The sequence below is a fragment of the Panthera tigris genome, chromosome X (genome assembly GCF_018350195.1).
Source record: "Panthera tigris isolate Pti1 chromosome X, P.tigris_Pti1_mat1.1, whole genome shotgun sequence".
Lineage (NCBI taxonomy): Eukaryota > Metazoa > Chordata > Mammalia > Carnivora > Felidae > Panthera > Panthera tigris.
Window position 1 is genome coordinate 90,119,473 of NC_056677.1, and position 27,527 is coordinate 90,146,999.

Genomic DNA, 27,527 nt, shown 5'->3' on the forward strand with positions numbered 1-27,527 from the left:
TGACCATGCATCTCGTCTGGCCCTGTTTGGGTGCTTTCTACAATTCCTCCATATACGTGAATGTTTTTGTTTTTGTTTATTGTTTAAGTATATATGTTTATTTTGAGAGAGACACAGAGAGAGCACAAGCAGGGGAGGGGCAGAGAGAGAGGGGGCCAGAGGATCCAAAGCAGGTTCTGTGCTGCCAGCACAGAGCCCGACTTGGGGCTTGAACACACAAACCGTGAGATCATGACCTGAGTCAAAGTCAGACACTCAACTGACTGAGCCACCCAGGCACCCCTACATGGATGTATTTAACAGACTTAATTTCTCAGAGTCTCACCCCACCTTCTTCTCATGTTCTATTACATTCCATTATATTCTTCCACCCATATTCTCTTGCCCCAGGTGTTAGAAGACTTGTAGTCCTCCCGCATTTCCATGGCTTTTCCCATTCTGAGATCTGAGGTAGGTGAAACAGAGACATCACTCAGGTATCGCTCAGATAGGGCAGAATGTTTCAAATAAGGTGTGCTCTATTCTCTCTAGTTCGAGAAAGGGAATGAGGAACTAGGCCAGCATTTCCTTCATATCTTGCCATGCTGCATGGGGGACGGAGTGAGGCAAGGGTAAATAAGAATGTCATAAAATTTCCTATTGCTTTGAATGTGGCTTTTTAAAAATTGTTCCCTTGATTACTGCAGACCTTTGACTATTTTTCAGAGCTCCTATAACATTATTTTAGCCAGCCTCCAGTTGTGTTTCAAATGTTTCTCTGGGGAATGTGGACCCATAGCTTCCTCGTCTGCTATCTTACTGCTATTGCTCTTCGGTATGATGCTGTGTTTACTTCTGTCCTTCCTTACATGCCAACACTTCTACCCACAGTATCCTTGCTTCTCTTTCCTCCATCTGTTAGTTTTATGTACTGGTGACGAATATGGGCTCCAGAGTCAGTCAGACATTGCCTTGAACCAAGATGTGTCACTGATTTGAGATGATTTGAGATGTCATAATGTCACCGGGCCTCCATTCCTCATGAGTGTGCAATGATAGCAATTTTACTTCCATTTAAGACAATAAGATAATATCCTTAATGTACAGTCCAAACTCATAGTTTATTCCTTAAGGTTAGTTGCTGCTATTGTTATTACTATTACTGCAGATAAATACCATTTTGCACTTACCAGCTCTGTGACCTTAATTCAGCAAGTTATTTAACCACTCCAAGATTCAGTATTGAAATGTGGCTAATTATAGCATGTATCTTGTCGGAATGTTAGGATTAAATGAGATAATGCATATGACATGCTTGTAATAATGTGGGCACTAGTGCTTAGATGAATGGTTAAATGCTTCACGGGATTAGCAAAGGTGAAATCACAGTTGTGGAATGATTGGAGTAGTTATGAAAAAGTTAGGATTTAAGTTTGGTCGTTACAAATAAGTATAATTTGGGGTGCCTGGGTGGCTCAGTCGGTTAAGCGTCTGACTCTTGATCTCAGTTCAGGTCTTGATCTCAGGGTCATGAGTTCAAGCCCTGTGTTGGGCTCTGCACTGGGCATGAAGCCTACTTAAAAAAAAGAAGTATAATTTGTGGAGGTGGAGGAAGAATGGGTGAGTAATTCAAAGAAGAAAAAACAGCATGAGTGAAGTTCAGGAGGTGAAAATAAGTGTAGTATGTCAGAACAGTAAAGATACTGTTCATGTTGAGGGGCTGTAGGAAGTTAAGTGCAGGAACAGATCATGGACAGAGTTATAAGGGCCTTGGTATTATTTAAAGTGCCACTGCTATGACAGATTAACCCTTAATTTTCAGTGGTTTATAATGTAATAAATGTTTCTCATTCTTTTTTAAATTTTTTTTAATGTTTACTTTTTAGAAAGAGAGAGACAGAGTGTGAGTGGGGGAGGGGCAGAGAGAGAGGGAGACACAGAATTGGAAGCAGGCTCCAGGCTCTGAGCTGTCAGCACAGAGCCTGATGTGGGGCTCGAACTCATGAATCATGGGATCGTGACCTGAGCTGAAGTCGGACGCTTAACTGACTAAACCACCCTGGCGCCCCGAAGATATTTCTTTTTAAGAATAAATTGATTAAATTTTTGTGTAACATATTGGCCTTTTATTTAAAAAAAAATTTTTGTCCAGAAGTCAGATAAAGACCTTTATAGGCTTTAAGTGGAATGCCAAAAAGATGATCATATTCACCCCCATACACAATTTAAAATAAAGAAGTACCACTAAACTGTAAAATAAGTATAATGAAGTTCAAGCAAGTTTTGGGTTTTTCTTCCACGATGACTACTTTGATTCTTTTTAAAGAAAATTCAGTATTGATTTTTTTCGGAAGCTTTTTATTCTAATTGTGGGGGCACCGGTGTTGGTGCATCTGTTTTGGCTATTCGTTGGGTAATGTACTTCAAGTTTGGCCTTTTACAAAACTACCTTAAGGCAGTTCAGGGAGATTTACTTCTGACAGAAAGTAAGAAGGCTGTTTTTTTTTCCTGGCTTAAGACTTGCTGTACAGACCTGCTTTACAGAGTAACTCAAAGGAAGATCTGTTTTATCAGGAAGAGCTACAGAAGGGAGTGTTTAGATTGAGCTTATTTTTGGACTCTCCATTAAGTGGTGATTGCTGTCCTGAAATCCAGATAGCAAAATAAGAACAAAGTAGAAAGTCAAAATCAATCAAGAATTATCAGATTTAGCTGTTATTTTATTAGCTTTTTATTTTATTATATAGCGTATTTTATTATTTTATTTATTTTATTAGATTAGCTGTTATTTTATTTTATTTAATAACAGATTAACTGCTGTTATTAGCAGATTTAGCTGTTATTTTAAAATAGCTCTAAATGACATGTGAGGATGAGATCAATATCAGTGTTTTAAGTGTAGTTATAAAATTGAGGATGTTTCTTCCTTTTTGTTTCCCTTTGTCCTTTAGTTTTTATTTATTTCATTATGGTTCTATAGTTTGTTAACCATTTTGTGTTTTATCATTGTTAGATCATATGAATCATTCTCTTATTCAATTAATATTGTGGATGTGGCATTTCTCTTCAGTTATTTAGTATTTGATTATAAGATATAAGACTAAGCATGACAACGTCACTTGAGCAGTCATTCCAGCTCAACTTCAGAGAGAGTGAACAGGCAACATGTGCAACTCAGAAAAGACACAACAAGCTCCCCAAAGTGACCACATTGTCTTAGGGTGATGAGAACCTATACTACAGTGTTGGCATAATAAGAAAGTGGGTATAAGGAGTACATATCAGAGGTATCAACAGTGTCAACATGTGAAGCCAACATGTGTAGGGATGAATTTTTTTCAATGAGACGTGAGAGAGGGAAGAGGGCAGGTCCCCTAAGTCATGTGATCAACAGTAGGAACTAAGACTAGAGGACTTGAATACTGGGTGACTATGGCACAGGGAGGTAAAGGTAAGACACAAAAATGGCTAACTCAAAAATGTCAAGCTTCCATGACTGGGGAGATAGAAGAAAAGGGGAACAGTTTGGGGGAAATAATAATGGGTTAAAATTGGAATAAGCTTCATTTTGAGGTGACTGAGGACCACTCACTGGGTGGTGTAGAGCTGGTAGTTAGAGAAATAGGACTGTTGTTTCAGGGAGATTCCTGCTAGAGCCAGAGTTGGGAGTCATGTGCATCGGTGAATATGGAGAGAAAAAAAGCCCAGGGTTGGAGAGGACCATAATAAGGGAATAGACGGTTAGAAGAAGAGTTTCTTGAAAAAGACTTTGTAGATTCTAAGAGTGGGGAAAACAATATGGGCACAGAAACACTATGGTATAGACAGAAGCTTAACAAAGAATGAAAGCAACAAAAACACAAAGCATATACTCTTTTTCTCCTAAGTATTATTGCCCTCCAACTATTCCTATATGGGTTTCTGGGAAGGCACAGCAAGGGAAATTAGGATTCTGTTGGAAGACACGTTGCCACACGTGTCTCAGAAAAACAGAAGATCTACATGGTACAGAAACAGTGAAATGGTTATGTCCCCTGAAGGACATGTTAAAGAACAAATGTCTTTCTTTGCTTTGGTTCTACCTGTTTGCTTCTAGAACGCAGTCATTAATATGTAATCTGACCTTGTAATATACAGTTGACACTTAAACAACATGGGTCTGAACTGTGTGGGTCCAATTATATGAGGATGCTTTTTGACAGATACAGTCTAGTGCTTTAAATGGATTTTCTCTTCCTTATGATTTGCTTAATAACATTTTCTTTTCTCTAGCTTACTTTATTGTGGTAGTACAGTATATAATACATATAACATGCAAAATATATATTAATCAACTGTTTATGTTTACAGTAAGTCTTCTGGTCAACAGCCAGCTATTAGTAGTGAAGTTTTAGAGAAATGAACATGTATATGTAGATTTTCTTTTTTTACTAATTATTTTATTAATTTTTAAAAAATGTTTATTTATTTTTGAAAGAGAGAGAGAGACAGAGCATGAACAGGGGAGGGCATAGAGAGAGGGAGACACAGAATCCGAAGCAGTCTCCAGGCTCTGAGCTGTCAGCAAAGATTCCCACACGGGGCTCAAACCCACAAACCGTGAGATCATGACTTGAGCCAAAGTTGGCACTTAACCAACTGAGCCACCCAGGCTCCCCTAAATAAGTTTTTAGTTTATTTATTTACTTTGAGAGAGAGAGTGAGAGCGTGTGAGCTGGGAAGCAGCAGAGAGAGAGGAAGAAAGAGAATCCTAAGCAGGCTCCGCGCTGTCAGTACAGTGCCCAACGCGGGGCTCGAATTCATGAACTGTGAGATCATGACCTGAGCCTAAACCAAGAGAAAGATGCTTAACCAATTGAGCTATCCAGACGCTCCCAAAGTTATATGTGGATTTTCAACTGTGTTGGGGGTTGGTACCCATAACCCCCACATTATGTATATATATGGCATTGGTGAAGAGGGGCCATTTGGCTAGAACTGGTATCTAATGCCTAAGCCCCTTTTTCTCCCTCCCTCACTTTACTTTTTAAATCCTCTTGAAAAACATTTTAGCACCATTGCAAATATGTGAAAGATTTATGGAAGCTCAGGACTCAGCACTATTTTTGGATCATGTACTTGCTCAGTGTGGAGCGAAGAGTATGTCAATGTCTCTGCTCTGTACTTCCATTTTAGTAGGTATATTATTTGGGTAAAAAAAAAAAACAGACTTTAGGCTATAATATAGAATATTAAGTGTTGACTCCAAAACAAATTTGTTTTCACTGAGATTCAAAACAAATTTGCTTATATGTTTGAAATTAAAACTCATTTCCCCCCCTAGATCAAACACATATTTTTGGAGTATTTTCCACCCACAAATAATTGTCATCAAAATAGAAAAATATATACTTAAGTTAAGGAAGTAATGCATCCTTACTGATGCAGACTATTTCTGGCAGTAAGTCATATATCAACATAGCTCTGAATTCCAGCTTTGCCGAAGGCCTTCCTCTAAATAGAATCTCTGTCCACTTTAGTAGATATCTATTGAAGTAACCATTTTCAGTCGCAGTGGTGTTGTTATTGTTTTCCCCCAGCTATTTGGTTGATTTGTTGTTTTACAATTGTTTGTCGCTATGTACAGTTGGACATAACAAATAACCATTGTACAGTCGGCTTTCAACAAGGAAACACATCTGAATTAATTTTCCTAGTGGGGGCTGAGAAACCAGGAACCGATCAATGTTTTAGGGTGACCATCGATTCATTTATACCTTGCTGCTAAAACCCAACAGCAACAACTACTACAACACCCCAAGTTTTGTGAACACCGTGTGAAATGCGTCACTTGCCTTGTCTCATTGAATCCCCACAATAGTCCTCTGAGACGAATACTATTTCATCCCTGTTTTGCAAAAGAAGCTGATTTAAATGATTTGCCTCCAAGTCATACAGCAAGTGGCAGAGCTGAGACAGGAACACAAGTTGATCTAATACCAAGGTCCAGGCTGCTCTATTTCTTCTCGAAGTGAGGTTGTACTGTAGACAGCCCAAACCATTTTGCTTTAATTTTCTCTTTAACACTCCCTGCCATCTAACATACTGTAATATTGACCTATTTATTTTGTTCATCCTCTCTCCAACCAGGATGAATCTCTAAAGCCTAAAATTGTGTCCCTATGTAAAATAGGATTCTAATAGATATTTGTTGAGTGAATAAATTTTAAAAGTCCTCCTTGACCTCTAGAAGGGCAGTTCTTTGAATAGTACACTGTATTGGTTACTGATGTTTTCATTCTTTTTTCTAATATGAAATTTATTGTCAAATTGGTTTCCATACAACACACAGTGCTCATTCCAACAGGTGCCCTCTTCAATGCCCATCACCCACTTTCCCCTCCCTCGCACCCCCCATCAATCCTCAGTTTATACTCAGTTTTTAAGTCTCTTATTGTTTGCCTCCCACCCTAACTTTTTTTTCCCCTTCCCTTCCCCCATGGTCTTCTGTTAAGTTTCTCAGGATCCACATAAGAGTGGAAACATATGGTATCTGTCTTTCTCTGCCTGACTTATTTCACTTAGCATAACACTCTCCAGTTCCATCCACGTTGCTACAAAAGGCCAGATTTCATTCTTTCTCATTGGTAAGTAGTATTCCATTGTATATATAAACCACAACTTCTTTATCCATTCATCAGTTGATGGACATTTAGGTTCTTTCGATAATTTGGCTATTGTTGAAAGTGCTGCTATAAACATTGGAGTACAAGTGCCCCTATGCATCAGTACTCCTGTATCCCTGGGATAAATTCCTAGCAGTGCTATTCCTGGCTCATAGGGTAGCTCTATTTTTAATTTTTTGAGGAACCTCCACACTATTTTCCAGAGCGGCTGCACCAGTTTGCATTCCCACCAACAGTGCAAGAGGGTTCCCGTTTCTCCACATCCTCGCCAGCATCTATAGTCTCCTGATTTGTTCATTTTAGCCACTCTGACCAGCGTGAGGTGGTATCTCAGTGTGGTTTTGATTTCTATTTCCCTGATGAGGAGTGACGTTGAGCATCTTTTCATGCGCCTGTTGGCCATCTGGATGTCTTCTTTAGAGAAGTGTCTATTCATGTCTTCTGCCCATTTCTTCACTGGATTATTTGTTTTTCTCCACTGGATTATTGTTTGAGTTCTTTATAGATTTTGGATACTAGCCCTTTGTCTGATATGTCATTTGCAAATATCTTTTCCCATTCCGTCCATTGCCTTTTAGTTTTGTTGATTCTTTCCTTTACCGTGCAGAAGCTTTTTATCTTGATGAGGTTCCAGTAGTTCATTTTTGCTTTTAATTCCCTTGCCTTTGGGGATGTGCCGAGTAAGAGATTGCTACGGCTGAGGTCAGAGAGGTTGTTGTCTGCTCTCTTCTCTAGGGTTTTGATGGTTTCCTTTCTCACATTTAGGTCTTTCATACATTTTGAGTTTATTTTTGTGAATGGTGTAAGAAAGTGGTCTAGTTTCATTCTTCTGCATGTTACTGTCCTGTTCTCCCAGCACCTTTTGCTTAAGAGAATGTCTTTTTTCCATTGGATGCTCTTTCATGCTCTGTTAAAAATTAGTTGGTCATATATTTGTGGGTCCGATTCTGGAGTCTCTATTCTATTCCATTGGTTTATGTGTCTGTTTTTGTGCCAATACCATGTGGTCTTGATGATTACAGCTTTGTAGTAGAGGCTAAAGTCTGGGATTGTGATGCCTCCCACTTTGGTCATCTTCTTCAATATTACTTTGGCTATTCAGCGTCTTTTGTTGTTCCATAAAATTTTAAGATTGCTTGTTCTAGCTTCGAGAAGAATGCTGGTCAATTTTGAATGGGATTGCATTGAATGTGTAGATTGCTTTGGGGAGTATTGACATTTTAACAATATTTATTCTTCCAATCCATGAGCATGGAATGTTTTTCCATTTCTGTGTATCTTCTTCAGTTTCCTTCATAAGCTTTCTATAGTTTTCAGCATACAGATCTTTTACATCTTTGGTTAGGTTTATTCCTAAGTATTTTATGCTTCTTGGTGCAATTGTGAATGGGATCAGTTTCTTTATTTCGCTTTCTGTTGCTTATTAGTGTATAAGAATGCAACTGATTTCTGTACATTAATTTTCTATCCTGCAACTTTGCTGAATTCATGTATCAGTTCTAACAGACTTTTGATGGAGTCTATAGGGTTTTCCATGTATAATATCATCTCACCTGCAAAAAGTGAAAGCTTGACTTCATCTTTGCCAATTTTGATGCCTGAGATTTCCTTTTGTTGTCTGATTGCTGATGCTAGAACTTCCAACACTATGTTAAACAACAGCGGTGAGAGTGAACATCCTTTTCGTGTTCCTGATCTCAGGGGGGAAGCTCTCAGTTTTTCCCCATTGAGGATGATATTAGCTATGGGCTTTTCGTAAATGGCTTTTATGATGTTTAAGTATGTTCCTTCTATCCTGACTTTCTCGAGGGTTTTTATTAAGAAAGGATGCTGAATTTTGTCAAAGGCCTTTTCTGCATCGATTGACAGGATCATATGGTTCTTATCTTTTCTTTTATTAATGTGATGTATCACATTGATTGATTTGTGAATATTGAACCAGCCCTGCATCCCAGGAATGAATCCCACTTGGTCATGGTGAATAATTCTTTTTGTATGTTTTTGAATTCAATTTGCTAGTATCTTGTTGAGAATTTTTGCATCCATATTCATCAGGGATATTGGCCTGTAGTTCTCTTTTTTTACTGGGTCTCTGTCTGGTTTGAGAATCAAAGGAATGTTGGCTTCGTAGAATGAGTCTGGAAGGTTTCCTTCCCTTTTATTTTTTGGAACAGCTTGAGAAGGATAGGTATTATCTCTGCTTTAAATGTCTGGTAGAATTCCTAAGGGAAGCCATCTGGTCCTGGACTCTTATTTGTTGGGAGATTTTTGATAACCGGTTCAATTTCTTCACTGGTTATGGATCTGTTCAAATTTTCTATTTCTTCCTGTTTGAATTTTGGAAGTGTGTGGGTGCTTAGGAATTTGTCCATTTCTTCCAGGTTGTCCAGTTTGTTGGCATATAATTTTTAATGGTATTCCCTGATAATTGCTTGTATTTGAAGGATTGGTTGTAATAATTCCATTTTCATTCATGATTTTATCTATTTGGGTCCTCTCCTTTTTTTTTTTTTTTTTTTGAGAAGGCCGGCTAGAGGTTTATCAATTTTGTTTATTTTTTCAAAAAACCAACTCTTGGTTTCATTGATCTGCTCTACTGTTTTTTTGGATTTTATATTGTTTGTTTCTGCTCTGATCTTTATTATTTCTCTTCTTCTGCTGGGTTTGGGGTGTCTTTGTGTTCTGCTTCTATTTCGTTTAGGTGTAGTGTTAGATTTTGTATTTGGGATTTTTCTTGTTTCTTGAGATAGGCCTGGATTGCAATGTATTTTCCTCTCAGGACTGCCTTCGCTGCATCCCAAAGCATTTGGATTGTTGTATTTTCATTTTCATTTGTTTCCATATTTTTTTTTTTTAATTTTTTTTTCAACGTTTTTTATTTATTTTGGGACAGAGAGAGAGACAGAGCATGAACGGGGGAGGGGCAGAGAGAGAGGGAGACACAGAATCGGAAACAGGCTCCAGGCTCCGAGCCATCAGCCCAGAGCCTGACGCGGGGCTCGAACTCACGGACCGCGAGATCGTGACCTGGCTGAAGTCGGACGCTTAACCGACTGCGCCACCCAGGCGCCCCTTTTTTTTTTTTTTTTTTTTAATTTTTTTTTCAACGTTTTTTATTTATTTTGGGACAGAGAGAGAGACAGAGCATGAACGGGGGAGGGGCAGAGAGAGAGGGTGTTTCCATATATTTTTAAATTTCTTCTCTAATTGCCTGGTTGACCCATTCATTCTTTAGTAAGGTGTTCTTTAACCTCCATGCTTTTGGAGGTTTTCTAGACTTTTTCCTGTGGTTGCTTTCAAGTTCATAGCATTGTGGTCTGAAAGTGTACATGGTATGATCTCAATTCTTTTATACTTATGAAGGGCTGTTTTGTGACCCAGTATGTGATCTATCTTGGAGAATGTTCCATGTGCACTCGAGAAGAAAGTATATTCTGTTGCTTTGGGATGCAGAGTTGTAAATATATCTGTCTAGTCCATCTGATCCAATGTATCATTCAGGGCCCTTGTTTCTTTATTGACCGTGTGTCTAGATGATATATCCATTTCTGTAAGTGGAGTGTTAAAGTCCCCTGCAATTACCACATTCTTATCAATAAGGTTGCTTACGTTTGTAATTAATTGTTTTATATATTTGGGGGCTCCCGTATTTGGCGCATAGACATTTATAATTGTTAGCTCTTCCTGATGGATAGACCCTGTAATTATTATATAATGCCCTTCTTCATCTCTTGTTACAGCCTTTATTTAAAGTCTAGTTTGTCTGATATAAGTGTGGCTACTCCAGCTTTCTTTTGACTTCCAGTAGCATGATAGATAGTTCTCCATCCCCTCACTTTCAATCTGAAGGTGTCCTCAGGTCTAAGATGAGTCTCTTGTAGATAGCAAATAGATGGGTCTTGGTTTTTTATCCATTCTGATACCCTATGTCTTTTGATTGGAAGATTTAGTCCATTTACATTACATTACATTCAGTGTTATTATTGAAAGATATGGGTTTAGAGTCATTGTGATATCTGTAGATTTCATGCTTGTAATGATGTCTCTGGTACTTTATGGTCCTTGCAACATTTTACTCACAGAATCCCCCTTAGGATCTCTTGTAGGGCTGGTTTAGTGGTGATGAATTCCTTCAGTTTTTGTTTGTTTGGGAAGACCTTTATCTCTCCTTCTATTCTAAATGACAGTTTTGCTGGATAGAGGATTCTCGGCTGCATATTTTTTCTGTTCATCACATTGAAGATTTCCTGCCATTCCTTTCTGACCTGCCAAGTTTCAGTAGATAGGTCTACTACTACCCTTATGTGTCTACCTTTGTTTGTTAGGGCCCGTTTATCCCTAGCTGCTTTCAGAATTCTCTCTTTATCCTTGTATTTTGCCAGTTTCACTATGATATGTCATGCAGAAGGTCGATTCAAGTTACTTCTGAAGGGAGTTCTCTGTGCCTCTTGGATTTCAATGCCTATTTCCTTGCCGAGATCAGGGAAGTTCTCTGCTATGATTTATTCAAGTACGCCTTCAGCCCTTTTCTCTCTCTCTTCTTCTGGAATTCCTATGATACGGATATTGTCCCATTTGATTGCATCACTTAGTTCTCTAATTCTCCCCTCATACTCCGGGATTTTTTTATCTTTTTCTCAGCTTCCTCTTTTTCCATAATTTTATCTTCTAATTCACCTATTCTCTCCTCTACCTCTTCGATCCGTGCTGTGGCTGCCTCCATTTTATTTTACACCTCATTTATAGCATTTTTAATTCCTCATGACTATTTTTTAGTCCCTTGATCTCTGTAGCAATAGATTCTCTGCTGTCCTCTATGCTTTTTTCAAGCACAGCGATTAATTTTATGACTATTATTCTAAATTCTTATTCTGTTATATTGCTTAAATCGGTTTTGATCAATTCGTTCACTATCACTACTTCCTGGAGTTTCTTTTGAGGAGAATTCTTCCACTTTGTCATTTTGGGTAGTCCCTGCAGTGGCTCCAAACTGCAGGGCACTTACCCTGTGCTGTCCGGGGTAACTTGTGTTGGTGGGTGGGGCCACAGTCAGACCAGATGTCTGCCCCAGCCCACCGCTGGGGCCACAGTCAGACTGGTGTGTACCTTATCTTCCCCTCTCCCAGGGGCAAGACTCACTGTGGAGTGGTGTGGCCGTTGTCTGAGCTACTTGCACACTGCCAGGCTTGTGGTGCTGCTTCAATGGGATCTATCCAAGGGCATATTAGATGGGGTGAATCTGCAAGGTGCATAGGGGCAGAAGGGGCAGGCTTAGCTAGCTTTACCATTGGTGGTCCCCTGCGGGAGGGGCCCTGCAGCACTGGGAGGGAGGCAGGCAGACCCGTTGGAGGGATGGATCCACAGAAGCACAGCGTTGGGTGTTTGCGCGGTGCAAGCAAATTCAGTGACAGGAACTGGTTCCCTTTGGGATTTCAGCTGGGGGACAGGCGAGGGAGATGGTGCTGGCCAGCGCCTTTGTTCCCCACTGAGCTGAGCTCTGTCTTCGAGGGCTCAACACCTCTCCCTCCTGGTGTCCTATCACCCTCCTGCTCTCTGAGCAGAGCTGTTGACTTCTAACATTCCAGATGTTAAGTCCTGCTGGCTGTCAGAACTCACGGAATCTGGCCCCTCCACTTTTGCAAGCCAGACTCGGGGGCTCTGCCTTGCTGGGCGGGCTGCCCCTCCACCGCCCGGCTCCCTCTGACCAGTCTGTGTAGTGCACACCGCCTCTCCATCCTTCCTACCCTCTTCCGTGGGCCTCTCGTCTGCGCTTGGCTCCAGAGAGTCCATTCTGCTGGTCTTCCGGTGGATTTCTGCGTTATTTAGGCAGATGTGGGTGGAATCTAAGCGATAAGCAGGACAAGGTGAGCCTAGTGTACTTCTACGCCGCCATCTTCTAGCTATTCCTTCAATGTTTTCGTTCTTCTAAGTTTCTTTATAGATTTCTTGGGCTAAATGGAGCTGGAGTTGTTTCGGTAAGTCTTCCTAGAAAGGTGAGTTTGGAAGTGTGTTGCAAGAAGAGCAAAGGCCAGAGAATAGTGGAGAATAAATGAAAGACCTCCCAAATGGAGAAGACACTGTCATCCAGGATGAGGATAATTAGGCTGGTTAAAAAGCAAATTCCCTGTTCAGCAGTAATCAGAAATTAGAATGAGAACAGCATAGTTAGCCAAGGGCCAGATAAAGACACTTGGAGTTGACATGCCAAGGAGTGATAATGGTGGGAACACAATCCACAGATGTCAAGTTTCCTACTATTAACTGTGTGACTGTTCTGAGTGTATTTCTCTGTGCTGTGGTTTTCTCACCTGTAAAATGAGGGCAAGAATAGTGCAGTCCCTACCTCATAGAGTTGTAAGAATTGAGGTAATACAGACAAAGTGCTTGGCATATAATGGTCAATGAATGTTACCATTATTATCATCATCATCATCATCATCATTATAATATTACGGGTCTTTTCATATTTTATTACAAGTTATTTTAAATTTACTACTCAAAACTGTTGTGGTTTTAGGTGGCCACCAAACCAAGGGCTTTGGTTGAAAATATGGAACAGGGGACCGGTATCAGGGTTAGTCCATCCACAGGGTAGAAGCCACAAATCACTTTTATGGGGTTCCCCAATTAAATGCTGACACCAGTAACTAATGGATGCAGTGGATTTTGCAAAGCTTCCTGGATTCTGGACAGCCTAAGACAATAGACAGAGTTGGGTGGGGGGCAGCAGGCTTGTTTTGCTAAGCAAAAACAAGAATGTCTGGAAGATCATTGTACAAAGGAATTGAATATTGGGTAATCCATGATTATTTAATTTGGTGACAGAAGGACCTTAAAGGTATGATTAGAACACGTGGAATTGTTTGTGGGGAGAAAGGAATTCAAGTCAAAAGGAATAAGGTAGGCCACGGAGTGGAGTTGAGAAAGCACAGATAGGCCAAAATGTCAGGGTAGTGTAGGTCAGTGGTGTGGGACAAAGCCAGAAAGGTAGGTTGGGGCCATGTTGTGAGCGGTTTGAAGCACCAAGCTGAAGAGTCATAAGATTAATCAAAAACAATAGGAAGTTGGGGCACCTGGGTGTTTCAGTCAGTTGAGCGACCGATTTTGGCTCAGGTCATGATCTTGCGGTTTGTGAGTTCGAGCCCCACATCGGGCTGTGTGCTGACAGCTCAGAGCCAGGAGCCTGTTTCTGATTCTGTGTCTCCCTCTCTGTCCCTTCCCCACTCATGCTCTGTCTGTCTCTGTCTCAGAAATAAATAAACATTAAAAAAACAGTAGGAAGTTATTGAAAGTTTTGGAATAGAAGGCTAACATGCTTAGCCTTAGAAAGATAAATTTGTTAGTAAATCAGAGGGTGTTAATCTGGAGACAGAAAAGCTCATTAAGAGACAATTGCTACTGTCTGGACAGAAGAGAATTTGGGACTAAACTGGGGATGTGGCAGTGGGAATGGACATGAAAATCTAAGGCCAAAGCATTTAAATGATAAGTCTGGCAGAGAACGGCATGTGATCAGCTCCAAGACAGAGGAGACAGGAGCAGATTTGGATGGTCTTAGCTGTGGGGAAGAGATGGGCAAGATTTTCCCCATGTGACACCTTGGACAACAGCCTACAATTTAGTCTTAAACACTAATCTAGGAAAAATTCTAACAGGTAGAATCCATTTTAAAAAGAAAAATTTAAAGGCAACCCACCTGCTTCTTTGGATTCTCTGTCAACTTGAAATAATTTCAATTATTTACCTAGATTTTTAAAAATGCCACCACATTCGGGTGTCTTGCTAGTAGGCTAGAAACTCACTTTTACACCCTAGTGTTGAAAAAAGACCAGATTTTTCAAGATATCCAAATGCAACTAAAGAGAGACTGAAGTTCAATTTTGCCATATTTTTGAGGCCACGGAAGTTCAGAGGAACCAAAGTGGATTGAGAGGAACCGAGAAAGCCAAATAAACACTTAAGAGTTGAATATCAAGAGAAGCTTCGTGATCATGTTTGAATTTGAGCTTTTAGTTCGGAGGCACTACAGGCAAAATTTCAAGTAGCTTTTAGACCTTTTAGAAATGGCTAGTGTTTAAAATCATACTCGTCTCGTATATGTATGTAAGATTTCTCATTTGTAGAAGGCTTAGGAAATGCTGGGCTCTAACTTTCCTTCGTGTCTTTTTAGCGGGAAGTTAGATACACTGGAAAGCAAAGACATGATGTCTGTCTACTGGGAACAATTACTTGCACAGATGGATAGAAATATGGTTCATCTAATTCACACAAAACTTGCTTCCAGGTAGATGTCTTATTTCAATTCGTTTGAGAACCTTTTGAACTTTTCAAGTGTCACTTTTTCTCCTATTCCCCCAAAGCACTCTCCTTGGGGTAAGTGGCTGGGGGTCTGACAGAGCTATAAGAGAGGCCATTAGACTTGGGCCTAGCCAACACTAAGGGAAGATTTGCAATCAGCTTGCTGAGATTGTGAATGTGTAATGTGAACGCAAGCACAGCAAATAACTTTGGCTTCTTAAAATCCACTTGAGTGGACAAATCTATCTGAGTTGATTGTCTACACTGATCAAATAGACCAGGGGACTTTTAGTTCCTCTTTCGTGACTGAATGGAAGGGCCATTTAACAAAGTAAAATCGAGCTAGTGGATTCCAATTAGTACAGTCTCAAGGGAGCATAGCTGGAGCTTATGCTGTGATGATCTTCAGGAATAACAAGATGATTGGAGAAGTTTGGGCCTGTGTCTTCACTTACGGTGGCAGGAAGTTTTTCTCAAACATATTGGTGAATCACCATAACCAGTTCTGCTAGGAACTGGTGATTTTGCCACCTTTTAGTTGAGCCACGGGGGATGGTTTTAGGGAAAGGTGATGGGATTGCTCTCAGGTACCACCATGGATCAAATGAATTCTAATTTATTGCTGCCAGTTGTTTCTTGGAAAGCAATAACCATATACATTGTGACTAGCAAATTATTGCCAGGTGCACTAGGGTGACCATTGTCTGGATTTTCTCAGGACTGAGGAGATTTCCAGGATATGGGAATTTCAGTGCTAAAATGGGGACAGTCTGGGGGCACCTGTGTGACTCAGTAAGTTAAGCATCTGATTTTGGCCCAGGTTGTGATCTCATGGTTCTTGGTTTTGAGCCCCGAGTCAGGCTCTGTGCAAACAGCTCAGAGCCTGGAGTCTGCTTAGGATTCTGTGTCTCCCTCTCTCTGCCCCTACACTGCTCATGCTCTGTCTCTCTCTGTCTCAAAAAAATAAAAAACATTAAAACGAGGACAGTCTGGGGCAAACTGGGGCACCCTAAAACCAGTCACTCCAATTTTGAGCACTCACTAAGACAAAATAAATTGAAGTTTAATCTTTAGCATTCACTTAATTAGGCAACATAACATTTTAGTTACAAGTACACACTATGCTTTAGACATACCTGATTTCAAATCTGGTTCTACCACTGATTACCTATATGGCTGAAGATCAGTTAATCTCTCTGATGCTTAAATTTCTCATGTGTAGAATACAGATCTAGATCTAGATTTATCTATATAGATACAAATAGATATAGATATAGATGATATAGATATATAGATATATATAGTATTAGAACCTACCTCAAAGGGTAGTTGTGATGATTAAATGATTAAATGAACTAAAATACTGTGTCAATCACAATGCCTGGCACATAGTGTCTGGTACTTGTTAGAAATTATGTAAATTAGCTGTGATTAGGTTGGAGAGGGGATGTTGTGCTTGCAGAGGGCAGAGGTAGGGTAATGGTGTATAGAAGCCTGTCAAAGGCTCCACGCAGCATCCCTATCTGCCACTGACACCTTCAAGTGCCATTGGGTCTGCTGCATTATATGTCCCAGGTGGCACAGCAGCTTGCACAGCAGCCTGGACTTGTTGCAGAGCCTTTTCTTGTTCTGGGCCCCCCTCAAAAATGCAGCTTTCAGAACTGGGGAAACAACCACAGAATCAGTTGAGGGACTCACTGGACCCACTATGAGATGGAGTAGAGCTACAACTCCATTGATCACCTGACCTCCATGAGCACCTACTCTGACCGGTGGGCCATAGTGATGTTTTGGGTCTCCTGGAATTAGTGTCAGTTCAGAGTCAGTATCTGGTAGTCCCAGAAAGGTTTGGCTATTTCCATTCCTCAATGCACAGGTACCCTGGTAAAAGACTATAGTTCTCTTTGGGGAAGCGTGGGAGAAAGACTAACAGTATACTTCTTTAGTTGTATCCTTGCTCAAGGGGACCCAGCCTCCCTTTCATTCAAGGGAGTCTGAGTCTGTAAACTGGTTCAAGTCCGGGAATTGATTGAGGGGTGTGGCTCTTGGTTTTTATGATTCAGGTTAGACTTTTGTTCACTTTACTTACATTTCTGCTTATGCAGATCAAGGAAGAATTTAATAGACTTTTCTATCGAGGAACACCATGATCAATTAGTGCCATGCGACTACATGAGTCAGACTATTTTGATTGCTGCTTTGATTCTGTTGTCTATTATGCTAAACATGTCCACTTTGCCTTTGGTGATTGAGTGCTTCCATTTGGCCCCAGCCACCCTGGGATTCAACTACTTCCAGTTTATTTATGTTTCCCCATTCAGTGACTATAGTTCCCACTTTATGTTCTGGTGTACAGAGTATAGTTATCACAGAACTCTTCAGGGATGCCAGAGCTTCCCTCACAAATTTATTGGTCACCATGCTAGTAAAAGATGTGTCTTCTGGACCCTCTCAGGGTGGCACAATAGTTTTTATATGACAAATCCACTCTAACATTGCAATCTCCCTAAGCCTCTGAATCCCTTCCTCTACATTAAACCAAGGCAGATCTAGCATTCCTAACTTGCTCAGAGTGGGGCACCATGTTTCAGCCAACCAACCAACCAAATGGTTAGAGCCCTTTCTAACCCTCCAAGCTGCAACATTAAAGTGCAGAATCTGTGCTTAGTGAATCCGTATCAATAAATTTGGCCTGATACAACTTTATGTTCTTTCCATCACTGTCCCACACTCTTAATATTCATTCCCGCATATGTTCTTTGGATTTTTGTCTGTATACATTAGAAAATTTGGGTAGTACTTTTGGAATAATGTGTGCCTTCCCATGGATCACTCTGCTCCTCATCTTTTGACTTCTGTTGGAACTTGAATCTAGTGGGGTGGATCAGGAAGAGATTCAGCATTGTCTTGCATAGCAACTGCCTCAGGGGAGGCCATTATATTTTCCTCAGGCAATGCAAGATTAATCCCCCAGAAAGGGGTGGAGAAGCCACTTCTACTAGGAACAGAGCAGGTTCCTTCTACCAATTGTGGAGAGGCCTCCTCCACTGACAAAGAAGACTCATCAATATTTAGGGGCTTTTGTCCCTAGCTTCATCAGTGTCTTCCCACATATCCCCATTCCAACTTTCAGGATCTCATTCCTTCTAATCGATGCCCTCGTTTTAATTGCAGACACACTAGGTGGCTGGGAGTTCAACTTGCATTGTAATTCAGACTTTCACAGGATGAGATACTGTGTTTGATTTTCAGTGGTTTCAGCCCCACAGCTATAGGAGATAAAGGTCTCCTTCAGGGCACACATACAAGCCTTATGGTCACTTATGTGGCACTTGATCTGGGAATTCAAGTCCCTAAGCTCCTCTTTTTGTTTTCCTACTTTGTCCAAAGACAGGAAGCCAAACCAATCTCATTACATTCATTACTTTGACCAAAATGTTTGGCTTCTTATAAGTGGGTGGTGAGGAGTATCCAATGGTGATATTTTGCAGATCTGTACTGCCAGATCACATCCCAGACTATCCATGCTCTCTTTACTACTAGAAATAGAGTCATTAGTGTCTTTTAATCTAATCAGATTAGAAAACCAATTCCAGAAAACGCAGAACCAATGCAGAAAACTCGTCCTTAAAATTCTGTTTACCTAGAACCTCTCTTGGCACCAAAACCTAGATTAGTCAGGGTTCTCCACAGAAACAGAACCAATAAGATAGATATGTGTGTGCATGTGTGTGTGTGTATGTGTGCATGTGTGTATATACATATGGATATGGACTTATTATAAGGATTTGGCTCATGTGATTATGGAGTCTGACAAGTCCCAATATCTGAGGTCAGCAAGGTAGAGACCCAGAAGAACCAGTGATGTAGTTCCAGTGAGCCTGAAGACTTGGGAACCAGGAGGGCTCATAGTATAGTTCCAGTACAAAGGAGGCTGAAGCCCAAAAAGAGCCGATATTTCAGTTTGAGTGTGAAGGAAGGAAGAAACTGACGTCCTAGCTCAAGGCAGCCAGGCAGGAGGAGTTCCCTTTTGCTCAAGGGAGAGTCATTTTTTTTTCATTAAATTGTATTTATGTTTGTTTATTTTAGAGAGAGAGAGAGAGGGAGAGAGACAGAGCGTGAGTGGGGGAGGGGCAGAGAAAGAGGGAGCCACAGAATCCGAAGCAGGCTCCAGGCCCGGAGATGTCAGCACAGAGCCCAACGCAGGGCTGGAACCCATGAATTGTGAGATCATGACCTGAGCTGAAGTTAGACGCTCAACGAACTGTGCCACCCAGGTGGCCCAAGGGAGAGTCATTTTTGATGTTCTATTTAGGTCTTCACCTGATTGGATGAGGCTCATCTACATCAGGGAGAGGAATCTGCTTTACTTGGTCTACTGATTCAAATATTAATCTCATTCAAAAATACCATCACAGACACACTCATAATAATGCTTGACCAAATGTCTGGGCACCCCATGGCCCAGTCAACTTGACATGTAAAATTAACCATCACAACACTCTTTTCAAAGTGGTTTATTTATTTTTGAGGGAGAGAGAGAGAGAGAGACAACAGAGTATGAGCCAGGGAGGGGCAGAGAGAGAGGGAGACACAGAATCCAAAGCAGGCTCCAGGCTCTGAGCTGTCAACACAGAGCCTGACGCAGTGCTCCAACTCGTGAACTGTGAGATCATGACCTGAGCTGAAGTTGGATGCTTAACCGACTGAGCCACCCAGGTGCCCCAACAACACTTTTAATAAAAAATTTTTTTTTTTAAATCTGGCTTTCAAGCATACAGCTAAGAAAATGAGAAGGCATAACATACTTTGGGAGAAAATATTCTTAAATATCTTTATTTGGCATTATAAAGAGCTCTTACAATTCAATACTAAGAAACCAAACTACTCAATTTTTTAAAATGGGCAAATGAGTTGAACAGACACTTCATCAAAGAATAAATATGAATCGCTAATTGGCCTACACATACATGGAAAGGTGTCTAAAATCAGTCAGTAGGGAAATGCAAATTAAAATTACAATGAGATACCATTTCACGGCCACTAGAATGAATAAAGTTAAAAAGACTGACAGTAACACATGTAGGTGAGGTTATAGGACAACTGGAACTCTCATACATTACTGCTGGGTATTAAAATGGCACAGCCATGTTGTAAAATAGTTTGGCAGTTTCTTAGGAAGTTAAGCATACTTTTATCCATGACTCGGCAATTCCACTTGGAGGTAGTTACACAATAGAAATTAAAACATGTGTCCACACAAACATTTGCATACAAATGTTCATAGAAGCATTATTCATAATAGCTGGATGTTGGAAACAATCTGAATGTCCATAACCTAGTAAATAGACAAACAAACTGTGGGATATCCATAAATGGAATACTATGTGGCAATGAAAAGAATACCCTTCGGATACTGGCAACAACATGGGTGAATCTCAAAAGCAGTATGCTGAACAAAAGAAACAGACACCAAAGAATATGAGCTGTATGCTCCCATATATAGCATATTCTAGATCAGCCCAAACTAATTTATGATATATGAATAACACTACTTGTTCTCGACTTGAGGTAGATGCACTGCAAAGGAGCACGAGGGAACTTTCTTGTGTGATGGAAACGTTCTATAGCTTAAGCGGCGTGATCATTACATGAGTATATACATGAGTATATACACGAGAAATACAAAACTTCAGCAGATACATACAGCAATAGACTCGACACCACTCAAGGGAGAACTACTGAATTGAACGAGAGATTCCACTCAATGAGATCTCTCAATGAGGAAATCACCCAGGAATGCAGGATGGAGGGCTAAAGAAAGGGAAAATATGAAAGAAATATGAAAGATAAAAGAAGAGGTTACAACATTTACCTAATAGGAGTTCCAAGAAGAGGAAATAGAGATAATGGGGAGGCATCATTATAATGGTTGAGAATTTTCCAGAATTGAACACAGACACAAGTGAAAATGCCCACTGAAATCCAAGCAGGAAAAATAAAAATGAATCAACTTTTAGCCACGTCACTATAAAGCTTCAAAACATCGCAGTTGCCTCTGGCAGCCCTTTACGATTTAAGTGCCCTTACTGATTCTTTTCCCAGGTTGCCATTCTCACTACTCGCATCTTCTTTTGCCTGTCTCCTCTTCAGAAATGGATGAGCTTGAAGGGGAAATCTGAAAAGAATGGTCACTGAGCTTCTAAGCTTTCTTTTTCTCTTAATTTTGCCCTCCAGAGATCTGGCAGATGTCTGCATTCCAGTACTCTCATGGGGTTAATATTTTCATTTTATATCTGTTTGTGAAAGAAAGATCTTTGGCTTTCTTATGAGGATTTCAGGCACAGAAATAGGGAAGAATAGCTAGTTTGGACAAAGGAATGTCCCTAGAACACTGAAAGAATACTCCCTAAATGGCCACCAGTTCTATGTAAGCGCAAGACTGGCTGCTGGACCGGTGTGAACCCCATCTCTACCGGACAGGGTCTTAAGGCCCCTTTTCACTTAACTTTTTTTCACTACTTGCATCTTCTTTTGCCTGTCGCCTCCTCTAGAGGAAGTGTGGCCAGTCAGCAGAGCGACGTCTGGTGAATTCTGCAAGATGCTTTATCTTAATTCGATCTGATCAGCCTTGTATGGTTGTAGCAACGCGTAATCGCTCCGTAACCCAGGGCTGGTCGCTGGCCCCAATCTCCCCTTCTTTCTATCATAAATCTACAACTTTTGCACCGCTAGTTAGTGTCTCTTAAGGATGGGCCAGGAAAAAAGGGGAGGATTTAAAGGAGCCGATCTGGCTTCTTGTGAGCCCCTCTTGGTTGGATAGAAGAGGAGGTTGAAAGTCTGGCAGACTGATTTTCAAGTTTTAAAATAACCATGGACTTCAATTATCCGGGCTCTTTATGTAGCCTTTCTCCATGTCTTGATTGGCAGGTGGTCAGTAGCTGCCTGCTTTACTTATTTTAAACCCCATTATAGGTGATGGGGGTTAAGGAGGGCACTTGTGATGAACACCTGTGTTGCATGTAAGTGACGAACCTCTAAATTCTACACCGGAAACTAATATTACACTGTTAACGAACTGGAATTTAAATTAAAAATTTGAAAAAGGAAAGAATATTACAAAAATAGAATAAATAAAAATTTAAAAAAACATTAAAAAAACATTCCGGCCTGTTCTCGATCTAAAGGAGAAAGAAAAATTTCACATATTCACATCATTGGAAGTGTAACTGCCCCCCCCCCCGAAAAACATGAGATTGGCATGTCAGGAATGTAGATGTTTGTCTGTATCTGTGGATTCCAGCCTTTCTCACAGTCCCCTTGCTAATTGTTCTGCCAGGCAGCTTTTGCCTTTTGCAAAACAAACCTGACCTGTGTGTCACTGCCCTTTTTAACAAAATTCAATCTCAAAAAATAAAATAATGAAGGTGCCCTTAAAGGACATATAGAAGGTAAAAAGAAAAAGCTTAAGTCAATAGAAATTGAATAAGAGGTTGGAACCTTGGGGTAAAATTACATGTAACTAATTGGAATTCTTTTCTTTTCATGAGATAATAAAATTAGGCTCCTTAATAACTATTCCTTGGGATTAAACGAATGGCCTGAGGATACTGAGAGAGGATGACGGGCTAGTCTGTAGTGATTAGGGGACCCAAGTCTGTTGCTACAGTTACAGACAAAATGCTTGACTATATTTTCCAAATAATCAAATAGTTTACAGGTGGTTTAACAGAAGTGATGGACCAATTTTAGTCAGAATGACAGAATTATTTGAGTCTGCGTGGAGAGAGTACAACCATCCAATGAGAAAGGGGAATAACCTAAATCAACCATCCATATGTTTATGTTTCCATGGTAGCAAGCCCGAGGACCTAGGAAACAGCTGAATACTGGATTCCACTGTAGCTATTTTACCTGGATGCCTCTGCAAATGCCCTCAATCTTTTAAGGGTACTTATGCTTGATATTTTGTTTCTCCTCCACACAACACTGACCATGTAATAGCCTGCAATGACCCCTTGATCAAATGGTCGGTACGATGTAAGTTTGCATGGGTCCACAAAACTGTCTGGCAAAGATGTCTAAATGGTCCCCGAACACTCCTGTTCTCATTCCGGCCCCACCTCACATCTAGTTGGGGCATCTCACCAATTTAATGTTAGAGGAATTGCTTTGTGTTGTTTTTAGGCCAAAGTAGTTAGGAAGCAGCGAGTCTAATCTGTCTCTCTGTTTACTGGCTGAAAGGAGAGAATCCAAGTGCCCAGAGGAGGGCAGAAGCATGGGATGAAGGGAGCCAACGCCCCCGTGGAACATGTTCACAACTGAGAACACTGACATTGGACTGCGGAATGCTTTCACTTCGTTATGCCACTGAGAGTTTGGAGCTTACGTATTAGAGCAGCTAGTGATATCTTAATTAAAATACACCACGAATTTTAGTATCGAAGGGCTAGACTGATCTCTGGGAGGTCACTTCCATTGAATCTGCATGGTGTCAGCAGAGACGGGTAACACATTCTGGTAGGTCTCCATTGCCACAGCACTGCCACAAGGGAACTGTGCTGGATGTCTTCTATTTGCCCTTTCCAAGTCCCCTCTCCGCCCTTTTCTTCCCTGCTCTCTGCCCTCTGTAATTTGAACCCTATGGATTACATCAAGCAACTCTCTTGCCCTCCTGGCATCTGGCAGGGTTTGGCTAATAAGAAGCTCCCACAGGAGGTCAGAGGGAATGAGGAGAGTGAGGTCAGAGTGTTGATTCCCTTGGCTCTCCCGTTGTGAAGTTTCCTGGGGGTGGCTGTGTCCCTCAACCAAAGGTCACTGCTGCTCTCAAAGCAGCCTTCGTCACACCAGTCCCTTTTCTGCCTTCCAGTAACCACCCTTCACCTTGTGCCTCCAGGCCTAAGGCTGGTAATAGCTTTGCTGTCCCGAGCTCTGAGTTACTGCACTATCCATGATGGGTCCCCTATATCCCATCCACTTTTGTACAAATAGCCCCTTCTATGTGTCAGTTATATCTCAGTGATGCGGGGGGAAAAAACACCTCTTAATTCAACATCTCTCAAATTCTCCTAATTTGAATGTGTCATCCGTTTCTTGTTGAAACCCTGACCGCTACAGGGAACCAGAATTAGATGCTCACAAGACAGTCTCCATTAGTCAACGTGAATGGGGCCCATTGGATACACCAGTCTCATCCAATCCCAGTTGTCTACACTCTGGGGAGGATTTCTCATTTTTCACTACAACAGCAGCCATAGTGCTAAGGACAGTGAACTTTTACCCTATCTGTGGGATCTACGGTTGTAGCCTAAAACAGTTGGCTACAAGTTTGACACTTCCTCAAAATGTTATGTGTGTGAATTTCACTTTCTACCATATTATCTGTGCTTTAAATAAGTGAGACATTGTGGCACGTGGGTGGCTCAGTCGGTTAAGCTTCCGATTCTTGGTTTTGGCTCAGGTCATGATCTCACGGTTTGTGAGTTCAAGCCTTGCCTCAGGCCTCGCGCTGACAGTGCAGAGCCTGCTTGGGATTCTCTCTCTCCCTCTCTCTCTCTCCCCTTCCCCACTCGCTTTCTCTGTCTTTCAAAATAAATAAATAAACTTCAAAAAAAATTTTAAAAAGAGCTTTAAAAAAAAAAGAAGTGGAACATAGTAGTTAAGAGCACTTGGCATGAGTTCAACTTAGCCTTCAATTTAGGCTATCTCCACTGCTTATTAGCTATTACCTTGGACAAGTTACTTTGTCTCTATAAGCCTTGCTTTCCTCACTACTAAAGTGACGATAATAATATCATTCACCTTATGTGGTTGTTTTGTGGGCTAAATGCCTGACTCATATTAAGTGCTCAGTAAATTCTAGCTCCACACAACTGTGTATGCTTGACTAAAATTGATGCTGCAAGAAGATGGACCTTATTTATCTTCTAGATTAATATACCCTTAGTAGATAAATGGCATTTATCCCAGTTTGGGACACAAGCATAGAAGTCTAAAGTTAGGTTAGGAAGAACAAAACCACTATAAGGGCCACTATTGCTGATTTTTGATTGCTGATATTTGATTTCTTAGGAGAAAAAAAGGGAGGAGCAAGAGAAGGAAGAAAGAAAAGAAGGAGGGAATAAGGGAGGGAAGGAGACACATAGAGAGATGTATCATCTTAAAGAGGCTGTATAGCATAGCAATTAAGGACATAAACCGGGTTCAAAATCCGGACTCTGTTACTTATCAACAGTGGGACCTTGGGAAAGTTACTTAACCTCTATGTGCTCAAGTTTTTTTCATCTGTAAAATGGGGCATAATGATGGTCTCTGTCTCATAGGATTGTCATCAGTTAAATGTAAAATGCTTACAACAGTGCCTGAACACAGCAAGCTCCATATAAGTGTTTATTATCAGGGATTATTTCATGGGGGGAATGCAGAATTTAGTTTTACTTCTTTACACATCATTTTTATTTTGAATTACATACAGAGGGTGGTGCTATGTGGTTTTCAAGTGCTTAGTGTCATTAGAGATTTTAATCAGGCCTTGCCCTACTTCAAAGTGTTTCTTGTGTTTGGACTATACTCCCAAGGTAATCCCCACCTTCTTAGAGTAGCCCACCCCACTTCCTTCCTCTCTGGCTCTTGAAATTCTTTTAAAAAAATGTTCATTTTTTGTTATATATAGAGAGAGAATGAGCAGGGGAGGGGCAGAAAGAGAGGGAGAGAGAGAATCCCAAGCAGACTCCATGCTGTCAGCACAGAGCCCAATGCGGGTCTCAATCTCACGGACCATGAGATCATAACCTGAGCCAAAATCAAGAGTCTGACGGTTAACCAACTGAGTCACCTAGGTGCCCCTGAAATTCTATTCATCATAGCCCACCTCTAACTTCCCCAGGTTATTAGTTGTTCTTTCTCCTCTGGGCTCTCTCAACACTCTGTTTATCACATTGTATATGTGGATACTTCACCCACCAACACAAGACTTCTTTCCATCTTCACAAATCCCAGTGTCTGGCACATGGTAGGCTTTCAATATATATCGATTGAGTCAAAACATGTATTCAGCCATAAAGCATGCAGTGGTCTCACTTCACTTTAATATTAAGAACAAGCAAAATAGGCATTCCAATCTTCACTTTATAGTTGAAGAACAACAGACTATAGTAGAAAGAGTTTTTGTTGTGAAGACCAAATCTCTCTTGCCACAAGAATTAAGCTTACTTCCTCTTCTAGAGTAACATCTTATAACACCTTGTGTTTTTAGGTTTTTAAAAATGTTTATTTGCTTTTGAGAGGGAGAGAGAGAGAGAGAGAGAGAGAGAATGGGAGAGGCAGAGAGAGAGAGGGAGATAGAGAATCCCAAGCAGGCTCTGGGCTGTCAGCACCAAGCTCAATGCAGGGCTCACACACACGAACTCTGAGATCATGACCTGAGCAGAAACCAAGAGTCGGATGCTTAACCAACTGAGCCACCCAGGCATCCTTGTTATACTTTTAATAGTAACTTAAAAGAATTATGTTTTCTTCCGTGCTCAAGAAAACTGGGAATTATATGGCCACATTTTTAGACTCACTCTTCTCATGCTAAATATTAAAAGATCGATCTTTCTCCCAATGAAGATATCAGGGATAAGATAGAGGTCTGTGAGCCAATGTTAGAGCGATAGTTTATGATGAGAAATCAGCATACCCAATGAGGGTTCCAGGAGAAATCAGTCCAGGGGCGCACCCAGTCAGGAGTCAGAGTTCTTTAAGCCACGATCTAAAATTTAGGCTGAGAACCCAAAGTCAGTAAAAGCGTTGAAGCCAAGTGGAGGCTGCCATAGAATCAGTCACCAGAACAGCCCTGAGGATGGTTATCAAACACATAATGATAAGCAAATTTTTCCTGAATGGTCAATCCAGAAGATAAATATAGGCCAATGAAGAGTTGAATCTCCTTGAGGAAATCAGAAGACCAGCCAGGATATGAGGAGTCATGACGTATATCAACCAAGAGATAGACATTTGCCTGTTTCTCCCACCTACCTGTTACAGGCCATGCCCCAATTCTGACCCTGTCAATCTGACAAAGTGAAATCACATCTACCAACATAATTCGCACAAATAAACTAGAATACTTTTTGACTAAAAACCCTAGTTTGTAATTGATATCGATGTTGTTAATGATCAACATTAATGTTTGAAGATTGGTTACCCATTCCAGTTTGTTAGTTTTTTTTTTTTTTGGCAGAGGAAATAAAAGGAAAGAAGAAGGAGAAGAGGACAAGTGTTTTAACTTAAAATTCAGACCCTATGGTAAGTTTTCATTGAATTGGCAATTATCAGTGAATACTTTTTAATTTAGATCATTAAATGTGCAAACAGGACTATGAGTCAAATCTCAGCCAGCAGGTAGAATAGAACTCAATTGTTTTTGGTCAATTCAATTGAAACAGCTGATGATATTTGTGGCTATGGTCTTAGTGTAAGGAGAGCCATATTTGAAACATGGTTTATAACATCCACAAGCACATCTCTGTGCAAACAAGTTTGCAAAAGACGGAATCTCTTTAGAATGAGGACAAATCTACAGGCACATGATTGAGCTGAGAC